Here is a 15818-nt window from a genome sequence, read left to right as displayed (position 1 = left end):
TAGGCTTACAGTTTTTCTTCAAGTTCAGCATATCTATAAATTGGACCATAAAATGAAAATGGTAATGGTGAGTTCCCACAGAGTGGTTAAAAAAATAAAGCAAACTATAAGATGATAAAAAGCAATAAAGCACATTTCATACCAAATATCAGCTGAAGAGAATTATTTACCGGCAAGAATAAAGAGAAACAATCGGTTATAAATGTCTCCATAACTCCTCTTTTTCTCACAAGAAAATGTCTTCAATATCTTCTTATTTTTATTTTAGTTCATCTAAAATCTTCTTAAAAACTGTGCCTTGTTTAGACCATGTGCCTTCTCATCCAAACAGCCTTCACCTCCACCTCTTCATATCCCATCTTTCCTAAAAAGTCTCCCCTTTTATCTGGAGAAAAGGTGATAATTATTGCCCAAACTCCTGATGGTTTAAGCACATAATTACCCAGACAGTTCTTCAGTCACTACTATGCTCCTTATAGTCAATATCAATACTTCAGATGCTTTTCCACTGTTTATAATTCTCCCTGTGGGCATATGCTCTTTAAACATTTATCTTTACCAATATTGAAAGGCTTGAATTTCATATCTTAGGAGAACAGATATTTTCTGACTGATAATCCAAAACTCCCCTATAGCCCTTTCACCCACAAGTGTAAGAATAATTTTTATCATCTCTTCCTCCAACTCCCCAAAGAAGCCTTAATACTGACAAACAAATCTGCTTGTCATTTGTAGCAGCTACAGCTAATTATTTTCGAAGAGCCAGGCTCCTCTTTCCACAGTATAGAATTACTGGCTATTTCCAATCCCCTTGCATTTTGGTGGGGGTGGAGAACAGGCCATGAGCTCTTGCTAGTGCAATGTGAGCAACAAGACATGCCTCACTCTGGGGCCAGAACAGTTGAGCAGGTGTAGCTTCTTCACCTTCCATGTCTCCTTCCACCACAGCTAGAAGTTGGCACTTATGGAGAGCCTAAGTCCTTCGTCCACCACCAATCCAATCTTGAGCCAAGTAAGTGAACAAGAAAAACACCTCTATTATGTTTACCTGATTATACATTTTGGGTCTATTGGGGCTACTCTAATTGCGCCACCACCTTCTGTTTACTCATTTCTTCTTTCTGTATCTTTTGAGGCCATTCCAATAGATCTACATTTCTTAGATCACTCTGTGTCCTTGTCCTTCAAATCTCTGATCAAATCCATCTCTCTAATAAAAACTTCCACTCAAGATCATCCTCTCAACACTTACGTATTGTTTATATTATAGTCACTTGCATTTGCTTACATCACTCAATCTCTCCATCATTAAATATTTATCCAGTACTCTTACGTCAGAAGCAAAGTTATTTCACCAACCTACAGAATACTGGAGGAGAGAGGCCTTTGTTTGCTTGCTTTCCTGTGTCAAATCATCCACCTTTGTCACAGGCCAGTAGGTACAAGAGGTTATATTAAATGGGCAGCAGGATGTAATTAGCTCATATACAACACCCTCCTCAGCACCATACAGGTGGGAGAGATCTTCTGTGGAGAAATGATTCTCCTAAAAATAAGGATATTTCCAGCTGTGGTTTAAAAGAGCAAGGGTTCGTTAGTATAAGGAACATGTGTTCAAATCTCTTCTACTAGCTGAGGTTATGTAAGTTCTTTACAAAGTCCTTAATTTCTCTAAGCTCCCATTTCCTCATCTATAGAACAGGAATACTAATGTCAGTATTGTGAGATTGTTGTCTACCAGTTAATGAAGACATGAGGAAATCCCTTTTACCTTTAAGACATAATATAACCTTCAAAGGAATCAGGAGCTCAGAATGTGTTTTTGGAAACAGAGAAGAGTTTCTTATCTCCTCAAAACGCAATCCCATATGCTTTATTTTCTCTTTAAAATTCAATGTTTCAGAGGATATGGAGAGCAGTCATGTGACCTTCCACCAATGATTATCAAATAATTTGCTAGTGAAAGAAAATAAGTACAAAAACTACCACTCTGGGCCAGCTTTTCCAAATTCTAAAATGTTGAAAAGACAGATCATAATAATAACAACATTTATTGGCATTTCAGTACATTTCACCTTGATCATAACCCTAAAGGGGAAGTATTATCTTCTCTTATGATTACAGATGCAGATTCTCAGAGAGGCTTAGTATCTTGTGCAAAAATCACACAGCACATGCACATGTTGAAGTCAGTTTGTATGACACCAGATGGCTTGCTCTTAACTAACACCATAGTGTTAATACACACCCATGCCTTTCCAGAGTATGGCTAACATATAATATCCAAATTCTTGCAACAGGCACTTGATCCTGAAATTTCCCCTAAAATTCACCTAGAAATTGATTAAATTAGGTCATGGGGGAGGAGAAGAGGACAAAGGGTTGCCTATAAACACTACTTCCATACAGTGAAGCTTGGATATTATATTTTCTCCAATTATTCTCACTAGAATTTTGGTACGGACCATTGTGCAAAGCACCTCCACCTTTTTATCAACAATGATCAAATATTACCATCATGAACCATGGGGTAATAAAAGAGATGCTGTATCTAGTTTTATTGAACGCTGTTCACAAAAAGAGTATCAAATTCTACCTATCAGTTTCTCTCATTCTTTTCTAACTAAAGACTTAGAAGCCAAATAAAATAGTTACTGAAAGCTTAAAAAACATGTAAAATACCATATAATCAAGATTGCTTAAATGTATAAAACTGTCAAGCAGATTATCCTTTATGTAATTCAAATGAGCCTTTGGGAGACAGAATTAACTGAGGGCAAACAAGAGCTTAACTTTAAAAGACAAAGAGTTGGCTTATATCAAGTTGACACTTCCAGATAAGATACTGCATTATACCAGGTTATACTTGCAGTAATAATTTTTGATTGGCATATCATTTGCCACTAACTACTGCTTGGCTTCCACTGAGTACATGCAACATACTATAAACTGTTATGAAAGATGTCTTTGTATTGTTCAATATTTACAGGGTACGTTATTTTATAAATGCTCCAGTTGGCAGAAGTTGAAAAAAAAGCATTAAAACATTTCAGATCAAAATTATCCCCTTTGCCTTACAAAAGAAGTACTTTCTAAAGACAGGTGACAATTCTGTTCAGAAATTTTCACACCAAGGCTAAGTAAATGTTCAGCGGTAAAAACAGAATTGCTTTGTTCAGCTGCACAAACAGATTTCTGCATTGCCTCTATTTGCGAATTCCTGAATATCCTCTTTCAGATTCCACTTTTATGGAAAGCAAAATCAATTTTCTTTTGGACAAAAAAAGTGAGATCTGGTCTAATGATTTTAATCTTTTAAATAAACATGAACTGAACTTGGAGCACAAGCTTTTCCCTTAAGAAAAGATCTTTGTTGCTCAGAAAGATCTCTTTCAACCTATGAACAGTTAATGCCAGCAACAGTCCAACCTGGAAAAAAATTGGAAAACACGTATGTATACCAATGTTCTTTTAAAAGAAATATCAAATGTTAAAATACACATACACACACACACACACACACACACACACACACACACACCCCAATCAAATTACCTTGCCCCAAATGTAGACTAATGTTAAGTTTAATTTTTGAAGCAAATTAGGTTCCCCAATTCAATTTTAAACAAATAGAAAATGAGAAACAGAAAACTATAACATAAAACTTTTATTGCTACTCTGCTAAAAAGCACACTCATGTTTATGAAATAGTCTCCCTTAGCCTCAAAAGGGGAATTATTCTGAAAATCGGCAATACTTCAGAATCCTCACAAACACCAGCCCAAATGCAGCCTTTCCAGGCCTGCTTCAACCCTGTTAATAGTTATTGTTTGTACAACTGTAACTAAGTACATTACCAACCAGTTGTTCAATCTATATAAATTTAAGAAACACACATTGCCAAGGAGTGACTCATATATCAGTCTATTATATGCTACAGGGCTGACTGTATTAAACAAATCACTCTGCCTACAGCTGAAGAATAGAAGCTATATACAGAGCAGAGGTTATTGTCTAATTTAAATCTTGGCTTGCTTCCCAGTGCTGTACAAGATTCCAATTTGTGGAAATGTTGCTCTTTGCTACTGCCAGAAAGGCTGCAGAAAATGGTATTGGGAGCCTTCCAGAAATATGTCTGCAAAATGCCAATCAACAAGTCACTAAAGATTAACAGTATGACTGTACCAAATTAATTTAAATTATAGAAACATATGGCTAGGATGTTTGCTTTGCACTTAAGACAACACCTACCTCACGAAGAGCTAGGTTTGTTCCACAGCATAAAATAATATCCCAGTGTTCATATTACTGCAAAATGTGAACATCAACTAATAAATTGGGAGCTAGATGTCCTTGCAGAGTCAATCTTTTTTAATGTTTAGGTCTTATCTTTAATATATTCAAAACATATGGGAAAATACTTTTTATAACAAGGTATTTTTCTCCCACAAAGATATTTAAAAAATCAACATTATTCAGCAACTGAAAACAATTTGCTCTATAATGTGAAAAAAATTCTAGCTTTATTGAGATTTGCCATAGAACCCAGAGGATGATGCAATCTACTGCACATTATTTGCCACTCTAAAATATGATATTGGGCTAAGAATTTAATATACAGCCAAGAGAAATTCACCAATTATATGACCAAATCATGAAAATCAAAAGACAACACAATTTATACCCTGCCGGCTGCTCTCAATATATATTATATTCATGCTGCCTCCTATTATTTTCATGGGAATCTTTAATATATACAATCATGTCATCAACCAAAAGGGGGAAAAAAATCAATGGCACTTCAAACCGTAGTTATACATTAGTGTACACTGTATTTCAACTGAATAGGAAGGGAACTGTTTTATGTTTCTCTCCACCGCTTTTCTATTATTGCCTAGCTAATGGAAATACATCAAACAAATGTTCTACAAGAGCAATAAATATTAAAGTTGACCTATCCATCTGGGAGAAATGAGAACAATACTGCTCACTTTTAGCCCAAATATGACACTGATAAATGAAGCGATGAGATTCCATCACACTTCCAACAACCTGGGCTGGGAGCCCCCGTGTGATCCTGGTACCAGCAATTTTCTTCATTTATCTTCATTAGGCAGTCACTTGACCTGCCTCCCGACATCCCTGTCAAATCAGAACCTTTGGAGGTGTGTGGGGGGGTTGTACTTTCTAACAGTGTAGCCTAAATGTGCTCTTCATGTTTTAAAAAAGCCAGAAGAAGGCTTCAATGAGCATGGGCGAGGATGCAAACAAGTCCTCTGGAAACAAAGAGACATCCAGTGTTACTCATTATTAAAGGGAAACCACAGCATAAAACTGGTTCATGCAGCATCCTGCTTGCCAGTGCATCACCACAGTGGCAGAGAAGGCCTCAGAGTGCGTGAACAAGCACCCCCTGAGCCATCAAAAGACAATTATGTATTCAAATGAAGGATGTACGCAAGGCCTTATCACAGATGTAGAAATGCTTTCCATTTCCTTCCTCAATCACAGTTTCAAGTGAGCTGGAACAAGAAAGGAGGACATTCTTACCCTAACACAATGAGCGAGTTTCATCACATTAGCAGTTTTACATTACAGTCCCATTATTTTCTATTTCAACGGCATAATAAGAGAGGTGCTGATTTGATTATTCCATAATAGTGAAAATGAATACCAATGCAATATAAAATTGCTATTATAACACAAAGCTACTAATATGATTCACAGGACCCCCTGGAAATTAGGTTTTATAACTATGATCACAGGGGAAAAATTAGAAAGCCAGTAAGCAACAGAAGGGAATTAGGTGCTCCGCACCAGAGTCTTAGCGATGCAGACAGCTGCTCAAATGAAGCCAGGCGGCATTTACTTCGAAACGACCTGCAAAACCCAGTCCTTGCAAATTATTTGAGAGGTATTCCCTTTGTTTTTCTTCACGGCAAGTGTTCCAAATACTCATAATGTTGACGAAAGCTGTGTTTGAGTATAGTATTAATGCAAGGTTTTTCTGATTTTTTTTAAAAAAGAAAACCATAAGTGAGATGATGCTAGGAAAGTATGAAGACTATCACTTCTAGAATCAGATTTTTAGAACCAGATTGATTCTAAAAATTCACAATAAATAAAATAGTAAATAAAACTGCTGAGAATTTTGGTCCCAGAGCCTCTTACCCCTGTCCTTCATCCCAAATAACAAGGATGCTAAACCTCATGATTATTTCAAAACAATTTCCTTCTTAATAGTCCAGAAGGATCTAAGTCCCACCTTAGGATACTCTTACCTTGCAGAATAGTATACACCTAGAATTCATGGTTTACCAAGCTAGAAATATGTTTTCTCTATGGCTCCAAATACATGCCTGCTTGGACAGGTTCAGGATGAGCAGAGAAACTATGAACAACTCTCCCACCACCCCAGGTACAAGGAATAGGCCCTTTACAAAAGCTCTTTCCAAGTTAGTTCTTGAGAGGTTCTGAAAGGGTACAATCTAAGATAAGCAGGAAACCATGACAAACTTTGGCCTGAACACAAAAGTACCTGGCTACAAAGCAACAGCTATGAATTTTTGCTTCTGACCCAATGTAACAAGGGATCTCTTTATGTCAGCCTGAATTTTCCATCTATACAGAGGCACAGTGTTCTAGTACCAGAAACAGAAATGTCTATCATGGTTTTCTCCTCCAAATAAAAGAGATTATGCAGTATTTAAGATTTTTTTCCCCAAACCTTACTAATGTTTGGTCAGCAAAGGAAGTCACATCACATCAGATTTTACTCTATATCTGTACATTTCTTTTTTGTGATTCAACATTTCAGTTATTAGAGAAGGTTATTATAACTAGAACAAAAACCAAGGCATATGCAAATAAAACAGATACATCAAACACACATCGCATCCTCCGCGTAGGCCTTAACTCTTGGCACAAACTTCTTTATTTATTTATTTTAGAGTCACGGGGTCATGTGAGGATTTGCTACATTGTGTGAAGGTGAACTTTGGGCTTCTGGCAAGCCCTCTCCCGGCCAAGTAGTGGACATGGTACCCAGTGGGTAGATATGTCTGGCACAGACTTCTAATCAGCAAATATCCCTGCTAATTAATGAGTATGTACCAGTTCATCAGTCGTCAATCTTCTGAACCAATAATATCACACAGCAATGTTTCACAAAGATTTTTGGAGGACATCAAAATCCTGCCATTTTTCACAAATTGAGTACTACAGGAGTAAGTATTTCCAAGAGTTGAGAAGGTGAAACTTTATAATCCCTCTAGATATCAAGGGCTGATCTCCAAAACCATCCAACTACTTTCACTGCATTTTGCTTTCTCACTTTCCTTTTAGAATAATGCATGTGCCAATACATCTTAATAATTATAACACTTAATATTTACTGAGCACCTTCTAGATGCTAGGCATTATGCTAATCGCTTCCTATTAATCATCTCATTTATCCTCCAAAGCATAGAAACTATCATATCACATAAAATCTAAGACACCATTGGTTTTAAGATATAATCTGATTACAGACTTGTTAAAATGTGAAAAAATGTGTATCTTAGTCAATAAAATATGCTATTGTTAGTACCACCCCATTTTATTACAGTTAAGAAAACAAAGCTTAGAGAGATTAAATAACTTGTCCACAATCACAAACAAGAAAGCCTGGACTCAAACTAAGATCTGTTTGATTATGAAATCTTAATATTTAAATAAGTAGTCTCCAATTATGTTTGTGTTACACCACCTGTACCAAAGATTTTCATCTAAATAATAATTATTAACACTGGCACATCACTAGGTATAATTTAAAGCACCTTCCATATGTTAACTCATTAATTCCTCACAACAACCTATGAGACAGGTGCAGTTGCTATATCCATTCTACAGAGGAACAAACTGAGGATCCTGGTCAAGCCCACAAGGTGATGCAGACAAATGGGCTCTCAAGTCTACATTAAATTGAGCACTGTACTGTCTCTCCAAAAACATAGGCGTCTACCTCCAACATATGCAGGTTTATTTATTTATAAACTATAAATAATCTTGGTATATTGTGCATATTTTAAAATATACAAAAAAATTATAATTTAAAAAGAATGACAGCGAACATTAAAGAATCACTAATATTTTCTTCTTCAGTCCTAATGCTGACTCTGAGCTGTGTGAACTATATGGGGCAACTATTGCTCTAAGCAACGAATTTAAACAAATTTTAACAACTCTACCTAGAATGCTCTTTAAGAGACAACCATACCACCAACTAAGGTTCCCTCTGCCTGCCTTCCTTGGGCAGCAAATATGGACTCTTCTCCTTCCTGCAATTACCTGAGGGAAGGAAGCAACAAAAAAAGAAAGGAGGATATCACAATATCCTATAATTTAAATACCTACCAAAGAAAACTTGGGCCATGTCAATAAGAGGAAAAGTGGCCATATTTTCCCAGGTGGTTTAGCAATACACGGTTTTCTGGCACATTGCAACCCCATTTTTCTTTCTTAAAGTTTCTTCAAAGCTTGCAAAAAGACAAACAAGCATTTCCTGAGTGCTTACTATTTGTCAGGTCATGTGGAACACCAGAAACACAAAAATGAAAGCTATGGCTATTCAGGAACAAGATTTCAAAATAAAAAAGAAAATAGGAGGAAAATCTAACATGGATTTTAAAAAGCCACACTCTTCTATACTTCCATTTAGTTTCCATTTCTAAAATATCTGTCCTGATATGTTATCCAGAAAACCAGTTTCCAGCAAGATATACAACAATAAATATTACAAAGATCAAACCTACAAAAATTGTTCTTCAAGAAAAGGAAATAAATTTCAGTCAAAATGTAAAAGTCTATTCTCAACAAAAACCACAAATTGAGAAAATATTTCAGTACCAAAGATGGAAAATTACCATTAACCCAAGTTGCCATATTTAATAAAAAAGCAATAAGGTTTTTAAGAAAATCTTTAGTATTGAAGTTCAACCAAATAAGTTAATTACCTTGTCATCAAAATGAAGAATTCCAAAATGTTCTCTCAAATATAACTTAACAAAACTAAGAGCAGAGGAAGTATTTTTCAATATTACAAATTTTCTTTTTTTTAATCAAAAGCTCTTTTTTTCCCACAACTTTTTTAGCCTTCCCAACATAAGAATTCTATGATATCCTAAAGAAGAATGAACCTCAGTAACCCAGTTTCTGGATATTTTTAAACAGTGTCAAATAATATTGCTTCTTGAAATAGGCATAATATTTCTTGTTGATAGAATCCCAACACCAATAATCACAATAACAGTGCATGTTACTTTAAATCAGGGCTCAGAAGACTTTTTCTTAATGGACCAGATAGTAAATGTTGAAGGCTCTATGGGCCATCAAGTTTTCTAATGCATCTACTCAACTCCATCTGGGTAGCATGAAAGCAATCAGAGAAGACAGACAACGCTTAAACAAATGAGTGTGGCTGCGTTCCAATAAAACTTTATTTTTAGGCAACCATGGGCCATAATTTGCTGACTCCTACTTTAAATTATTATTTATCTTTTTTTATAGATGATATTTCTTAGGGTCTCCACATCTCGAAAACTGTGTGGTTCATTAAAAAAAATTGGAAACTATTAAAATGCAGAGTGAATTAAGTGCCTTGGGCTATGAAGTCAAACAGGACTGGGTTCCAGGACAGCTGTGTAACTTTGAGCAAATAACCTATTATCTCTAGATGTCAACTTCCTAATTTGTAAAATCAAAATAACAGTCTTGACCTTCTACTGTGAAGATCAGACAAGTGAATATGCATATAACACTTAGCAAAGTTATGCTACACCCACCCTATCACAATGATTGCTATCATTTTTCTTCTAGCTTTTCACTAGTGATATTATAAAAGTACCCAACACAATGCTGGCATAAGTAAGTACCCACATTGAAAGAACGAGCAAATGAAAGAATGAAAGGAAAGAGAGAGATGGCAAAATTGTATCTTATTTACCAAATTAAAATATAACCTGAATCTTCTTTACAAAAAATGAAAGGCAACAAGAAGTAATAGTTAATATTTAAACTGTATTGATATGTTTTCTAGAGAAAATTCTATGTAACTTGCTTTCCTCCAACTCCCAAATAATAAAAAATAAAAACATTTTTTAGAGAGTTATTACTTTAAAACATTATTTGAGTCAAAGGATGCATTTATGATAATACACAATTGTAAACTAACCAGTTTCAATAGTATAAAGCAATACTCCAAGAACGAGTCATATCATTCAAATAAGTACATCATGTTAGATAATTTAAATAAATAGATACATCACTCCATATAATCACATCACTCCAAAGTCTGCTTTTTCATTGTTTTCAAAATCATATAGTCTTAGTCTGTTATTTGTTCTCCAATAGAATCACTACTTTCATACTCACTACAACATGAGATGAGATATTTAATAAATAATAGGTCATGATAATCCCGGGATTAAGTCGTTTCTTTTAACAAAATTGAACATGAGAGCAGCATATGCCATCTATTCCTGGTTGTGTAAAATTTTTTGTTGTTGCAAGAGGATGAAAAAGAACAATATATTCTTGCAAGAAGTTCGGACTCTAAAACGAAGAGAAATGAGAACTGTCTAATGTGCACATACACACTAGCTGGAGAACACAGTGATGTCTACACTCTCTCCTACACACATAAGAACATTTCAAAGCAGAGATGACATTCAAAGAATGAAAGAAATGTGGTTTGTTTCACTGATGTGGTAAAAAGGCTAGCAGAGACCTATGGGACGGGCAAGTAAAGGATCAATGAGAGATAGAAAGGCAAGGCAAGGGACTCGATCTAGAGACGTGGAGACTGGAGGTGAAAGAAATCCAATGAACAGCAGTCCCTAGAGATGTATTAAAGGAAGAAGATCTCTAAAGAAGCAAAACAGGAAGATTAGTTAAGGAGAAAACTACATGAGAAAGAAAGACCTGGCTAGGATGCCCTAAACCTTTCCATTTCACTACTCTCCTGTTAGTCATCAATGCTATTAAGAACCAAAGCAATCAAAGAGAATCACTGAGTGATTAATTTGTGCCACCAATAGTTCTAATTTTATTAACCTCTCATTCCAATAAAAATAATCATCTGGTTAATCCATTTCTTCAGCAGGATTACTTGTTTGCTTGTTTCTTTCGCTGTAATAAACTCTAAATGCCTGAGTCTCCAAACTGAGCATTAAACAAATTGATTGACAATTTGGAAGCATAGGAATAATTACAGATTATGCTAGACAATATAACTAGATTGGGTTTTCATGAAGCTGATGACTCGATTTTGCCACAAAAATCACTAACTGCTTTGGCTTCCAAAGAATGGTCTCATGGATAAGCCCCAAGTTCCAACAACAAAACAGCCAAAATCACATTCAACTAGCTAATAATTTTATATCACAATAAGAATTAAGAATCTCTAGGAAAATCTCCATTTTTATCTAAACCTATCTGAAAACTCAATGATGAATTTTATTAACTTAACCTCAATTTGATATCCCTGGTCAAAACTGCAATCACAGTCTAGAAGAGACTCCATGTTAAATTCTAAGGCTGCTTTATATGCATCCAAGAATTTTGGAAGCAGTGCAATTACAATTCTTCTCACACTAAAAACAATGCATCAAGTGCTCTTGGTTCAAGTCTCACTAGGCTAATGCCTGAAATCCATAAAATGCTCAAGCTCCCTAATATACATCCAAAGACAGATAAAAAGAATCTGACCCTCCTCCAACTGATGGAAGTAAGTTCAAGTGAAGAAAGAGAATAGAACAGTAAGGCAAACCAACTCTCACAGATGAGAAGTCAAAACACAAAGTCAACCCATGTCTTCATCTCAACCCAGTAACGTACCAGATTGGATTGGAGACAGAGTCTATGATGCTATGTAAGGACTAGCATGCAAAGCACAGGGCTTGGTAAATTCTTGGGCCCTTTTTTAAATTAACAGGATTTCTGGACAGTGATATAACCACAGGGTCATGTAAGCCACTCCCTGCCATAAGCTCTTCATCACCACAAGCGTATTGGTCAGGTTAATAAAGTAATCAGGGCTCTTTAGAGGTTTCAGGCAAGGTGCAGGTAAGAGGACTCTAATGCAGGGGTGGGGAATTATCTCCAACAATGAGATATCACCTATAACTACTTCTAAAGATTAAAAAACGATTAAATTACATATTAACATTCTCGTTCTTAGAACGCTGACTCTTCTTAAAAATGTCCCTCTACATCTACTTCATCTAAGAAGTGCTAGCATTTATAATGCAGCATTGTTTTTGTCAAATTTTCAAAAGAGGTTATCATGGGGGCTAATGGATTTAAGTAGCTAGAAGCCCTGATTAGCGTCACCCACAGAGATCTGAATTTTGCTCTAACAGTCCACAGCTGCCAAGAAAGCAGCTCTCAAAGTTAAGGGACCCACAGAGTTCACACTTAGTGTTAAAATGTGTAGCACTTCACTTTTCAAACTGGGGTACATATACACCTGAGATTTAAATTTTACAAATTTTCAGAGTTACAGAATAAACCTGACCATTTCCCAGATTATCAACTGATTCAATGGGGGGAGGAAGGAAGCCATGACTTTTGTATCAGAGCAAACAAGGAGAGCTTATATAAAATAAGTCATCAAAATTCATACAGTAAAAAATAAAACTAGACGCTTTAAAGGATTGCTGTGGGCTAAGTGACTTCAAAGAATATGGGTCCCCCACCTTCTTTGCCATTAAGGGTGTTTCAGTGATGAAGTTTGGAAGGCAAACTTTAAAGAAGGCAACTGAAAGCTTTATTTCAACATATATACTCTATTGCTTGTGCATGGTTTAGTAAGTAAAATAAGCCACAAATAAGCAATATTATGTCAAAAAAAGTTTTTAAAAAAATTACAAGCTCAATTATTTTCATATTAATAAGGCAAAGAAATACTATAAATAATCCAAGATACAAGATAGACCAGAAGCCGTATGTCAAGATGTGAAAATTTAGACAATTTTTATAGCACACCTATGATCTTAATTACATTTTGCTAGGGCAAGTATTCCTTTTGTGTGTGTGTGTGTGTGTGTGTGTGTGTGTGTGTGTGTGTGTGTGTGTGTGTGTTTTTCTGGATTACATTATGTGAAAGTAAACAATGGTTCCAAATCATATTAGGTGGCAGAATTCCCAGGAAGGAGTCAAGGTAAATCAGATGGCTGAATCATATCACACTATGATGCTTGCATAACTACAACAACATTATGAATGAGCTTGAGGTTTGTTACTGAACATGTTTAATATTTGATCAAAAATATTGAGCACTTTTGACTAAGCCCTGTAAACAAAGCACTGCTATCATAGCAGGACTCCTAAAAGTTTCCACTATATAAGAAAATGTTCCCTTTGTTTTAAGTTGAGAATTAACTAATCATATAAATATCTGAAGATATTATGAAGGCTGATTTGTAGGATACACTCCCAGAAAGAGTGTAAATTTGTTTAACTACTCTGGAAAACAATTCAACATTACCTAGTCAAGCACATACCCTAAAACCCATGAGTTCTATTCCCAAGTAAAGACATGAGGGGAACGTTTTCACATGAACAGCAGAGTACTTAAGCAAGGATGTTTGCAGGCATACTAACTACAGTAGCAAAAGTTTGGTAAGAAATCAAATGTCCAGAAGAAATATCTCCATACCACAGAATACTATACAGTAGTGAAAACAAAAGAAGTACAAACACATGCATCCACGTAGATGAATATTGTAAAAATAATATCAAAGGGGGGAAAGCAAGTCAGAAAAGAAAATGTACAACATAATTCCACTTATAAAGAGATCAGAAATATATAATACTAAATAATGCACCATTATTTAGTATTATAAACTTTACATAAAGGAAAAACAAGGGAACGAGAAATGTAAAATTCAGGAATGCAACTATCTCTGGGGGTAGAAAGGAAAGGAGCTGTAATTCAGAAGGGCACAGAAAGGGCTTAAAAATTACTGAACACTTTCAGTTAAGTTGGGTGTTTGGCAAATAAGTGATCATTTTATTATTATTCTTTAAACACAATTATACTCATGTAAAGTAAATTTCATAATTTAAATTCACCTGTATACATTATACATACTGTTTTATATGTATAATTCAGAGGTATAAAATGAAAAAAAAGGATGCATAAGCCCAAATCTCTATCATATTGACAATCAAAAGATGACTGTTATTGATAAAGTATTTCAAAAAGGAACATTAGACTATTTCCAGAAATCCTGGTTGTTGTGATATTCTTTCAGTCTAGGATAATAACATTTAGGAAGGTTCTACTTTGTGTATCTTGCTTCTAAGCTGCAAATATGAATAAATGCTTATTTGGAATTATCTCTATAACTACATTGGAAGCTGATGTTGCAAGTAAAGCTATTTATACAACTTCATCATTGGTTTGAATGCTTATCACCGTAGCTTCATTACAAAGAACATCTAAATGATTGTTTCCAAGCCAAAAAAAAAAAAAAAAACTGTACTATAATAAGGTATCTTACATTCATGGGTAAAAATATTCCTTTTAGAGAACATAATATAATTAGTTTCTATTCCAAGTCTGTCAGTGTGCACTGTTAACCTCTGACAACTATACACGAACCTTCTAATTAGCATGTTATCTTTGGTGCAATTAATAACTTGTACTTCATGTTATAAGTAAATTAAAGTTTTCCCACTAAAACCAAATTCTTCACTATAGCTCTAAAAGTGTTTTGCCATTTAAATGAAATTTTAACATTCAGACCTCTTGCTCCTAAAACACATAAGCCATTTTTTCTCCAATGCTAGACAGCTTTTCGCTATCCACGTTCTTTCAAATATTTTACCTAAGACAGAGAATCTCATATTAAATTCAATTTCACACTTGCCAATCACACACCCATGCACAATTCCTCCAGATGATGCAATGTGGCCTTATGTGTATATGTATGCATGTACATGTACACACACAATCACACATAATGTTTAAATACATACAAACACATTAACTGCTGGGCATTGGTTAAGACAAACAGACTTTCAGTATACCAACTTATTAAAAATAATGACTGATATTAGCAGCTCCACGAATGTTATTAACTTTTAGGTTTGAATTGTCAAGTCCAAAGTCTAAGACTGGAGCAGTGGGTCTCAGGCTGGTACAACAATGGTGAGTCACGGTATCTGAGAAATGAGTCTAAAAGGGTCTCAGTCCTGCCCCTCCCAGACGCCAGAGGTATTTGCTTCTGGCAGTGATAAGGAGGGTGTTTCTAAGTACAAGATCAGCTGTATTCTTCCAACCCCTGGAAACCAACTTCTGCCCCTGTACCTCAAAAAATATCTGTTACATTTCCAAGAGAAAGAACAAAGATATATGCCTTGGTTAGAAAAAGACATTGCTTACAAAGTAAAAGGCAAGGTATGCAAATTGTTTTTCCCCTTTCTCTTATGGCAAGCAAGGATCATCTCAAAATATTTGTCAATGAAGTGATTACAATCAAGTGATGGATGAGACATACAGATTAAAGAAGAGAAAGGAATAAAAGTAATACTCATCTAGAGCAAGTATGCTGAGCAGAAATATACATTAAAAACTCATATTAAGCCAGGCTCGGTAGCTCAGCCTGTAATCCCACGCCTTTGGGAGGCTGAGGTGAGTGGATTGCCTAAGCCCGTGGGTTCAAGACCCGCCTAGGTAGTGAGACCTCATCTCTACAATAAATCAAAAAATCAGCGGGGTGTGGTAGCGCGCGCCTATAATTCCAGCTACTCAGAAGGCTGAGGTGGAAGCATCG

General features: G+C 35.5%; 1 protein-coding gene across 1 annotated transcript in view; it reads right to left on the bottom strand.

Annotated features, from left to right (window-relative positions):
* The window catches only part of TOX3 (TOX high mobility group box family member 3), a 103794-nt gene that overhangs the window by 52784 nt on the left and 35192 nt on the right, over positions 1-15818 (bottom strand). The window lies entirely within an intron of this gene.

This window comes from Carlito syrichta, unplaced genomic scaffold (assembly GCF_000164805.1).
Source record: "Carlito syrichta isolate Samal-C Ts95f unplaced genomic scaffold, Tarsius_syrichta-2.0.1 Scaffold314332, whole genome shotgun sequence".
Classification (NCBI taxonomy): domain Eukaryota; kingdom Metazoa; phylum Chordata; class Mammalia; order Primates; family Tarsiidae; genus Carlito; species Carlito syrichta.
This window is presented reverse-complemented; position numbering and strand designations above follow the sequence as displayed.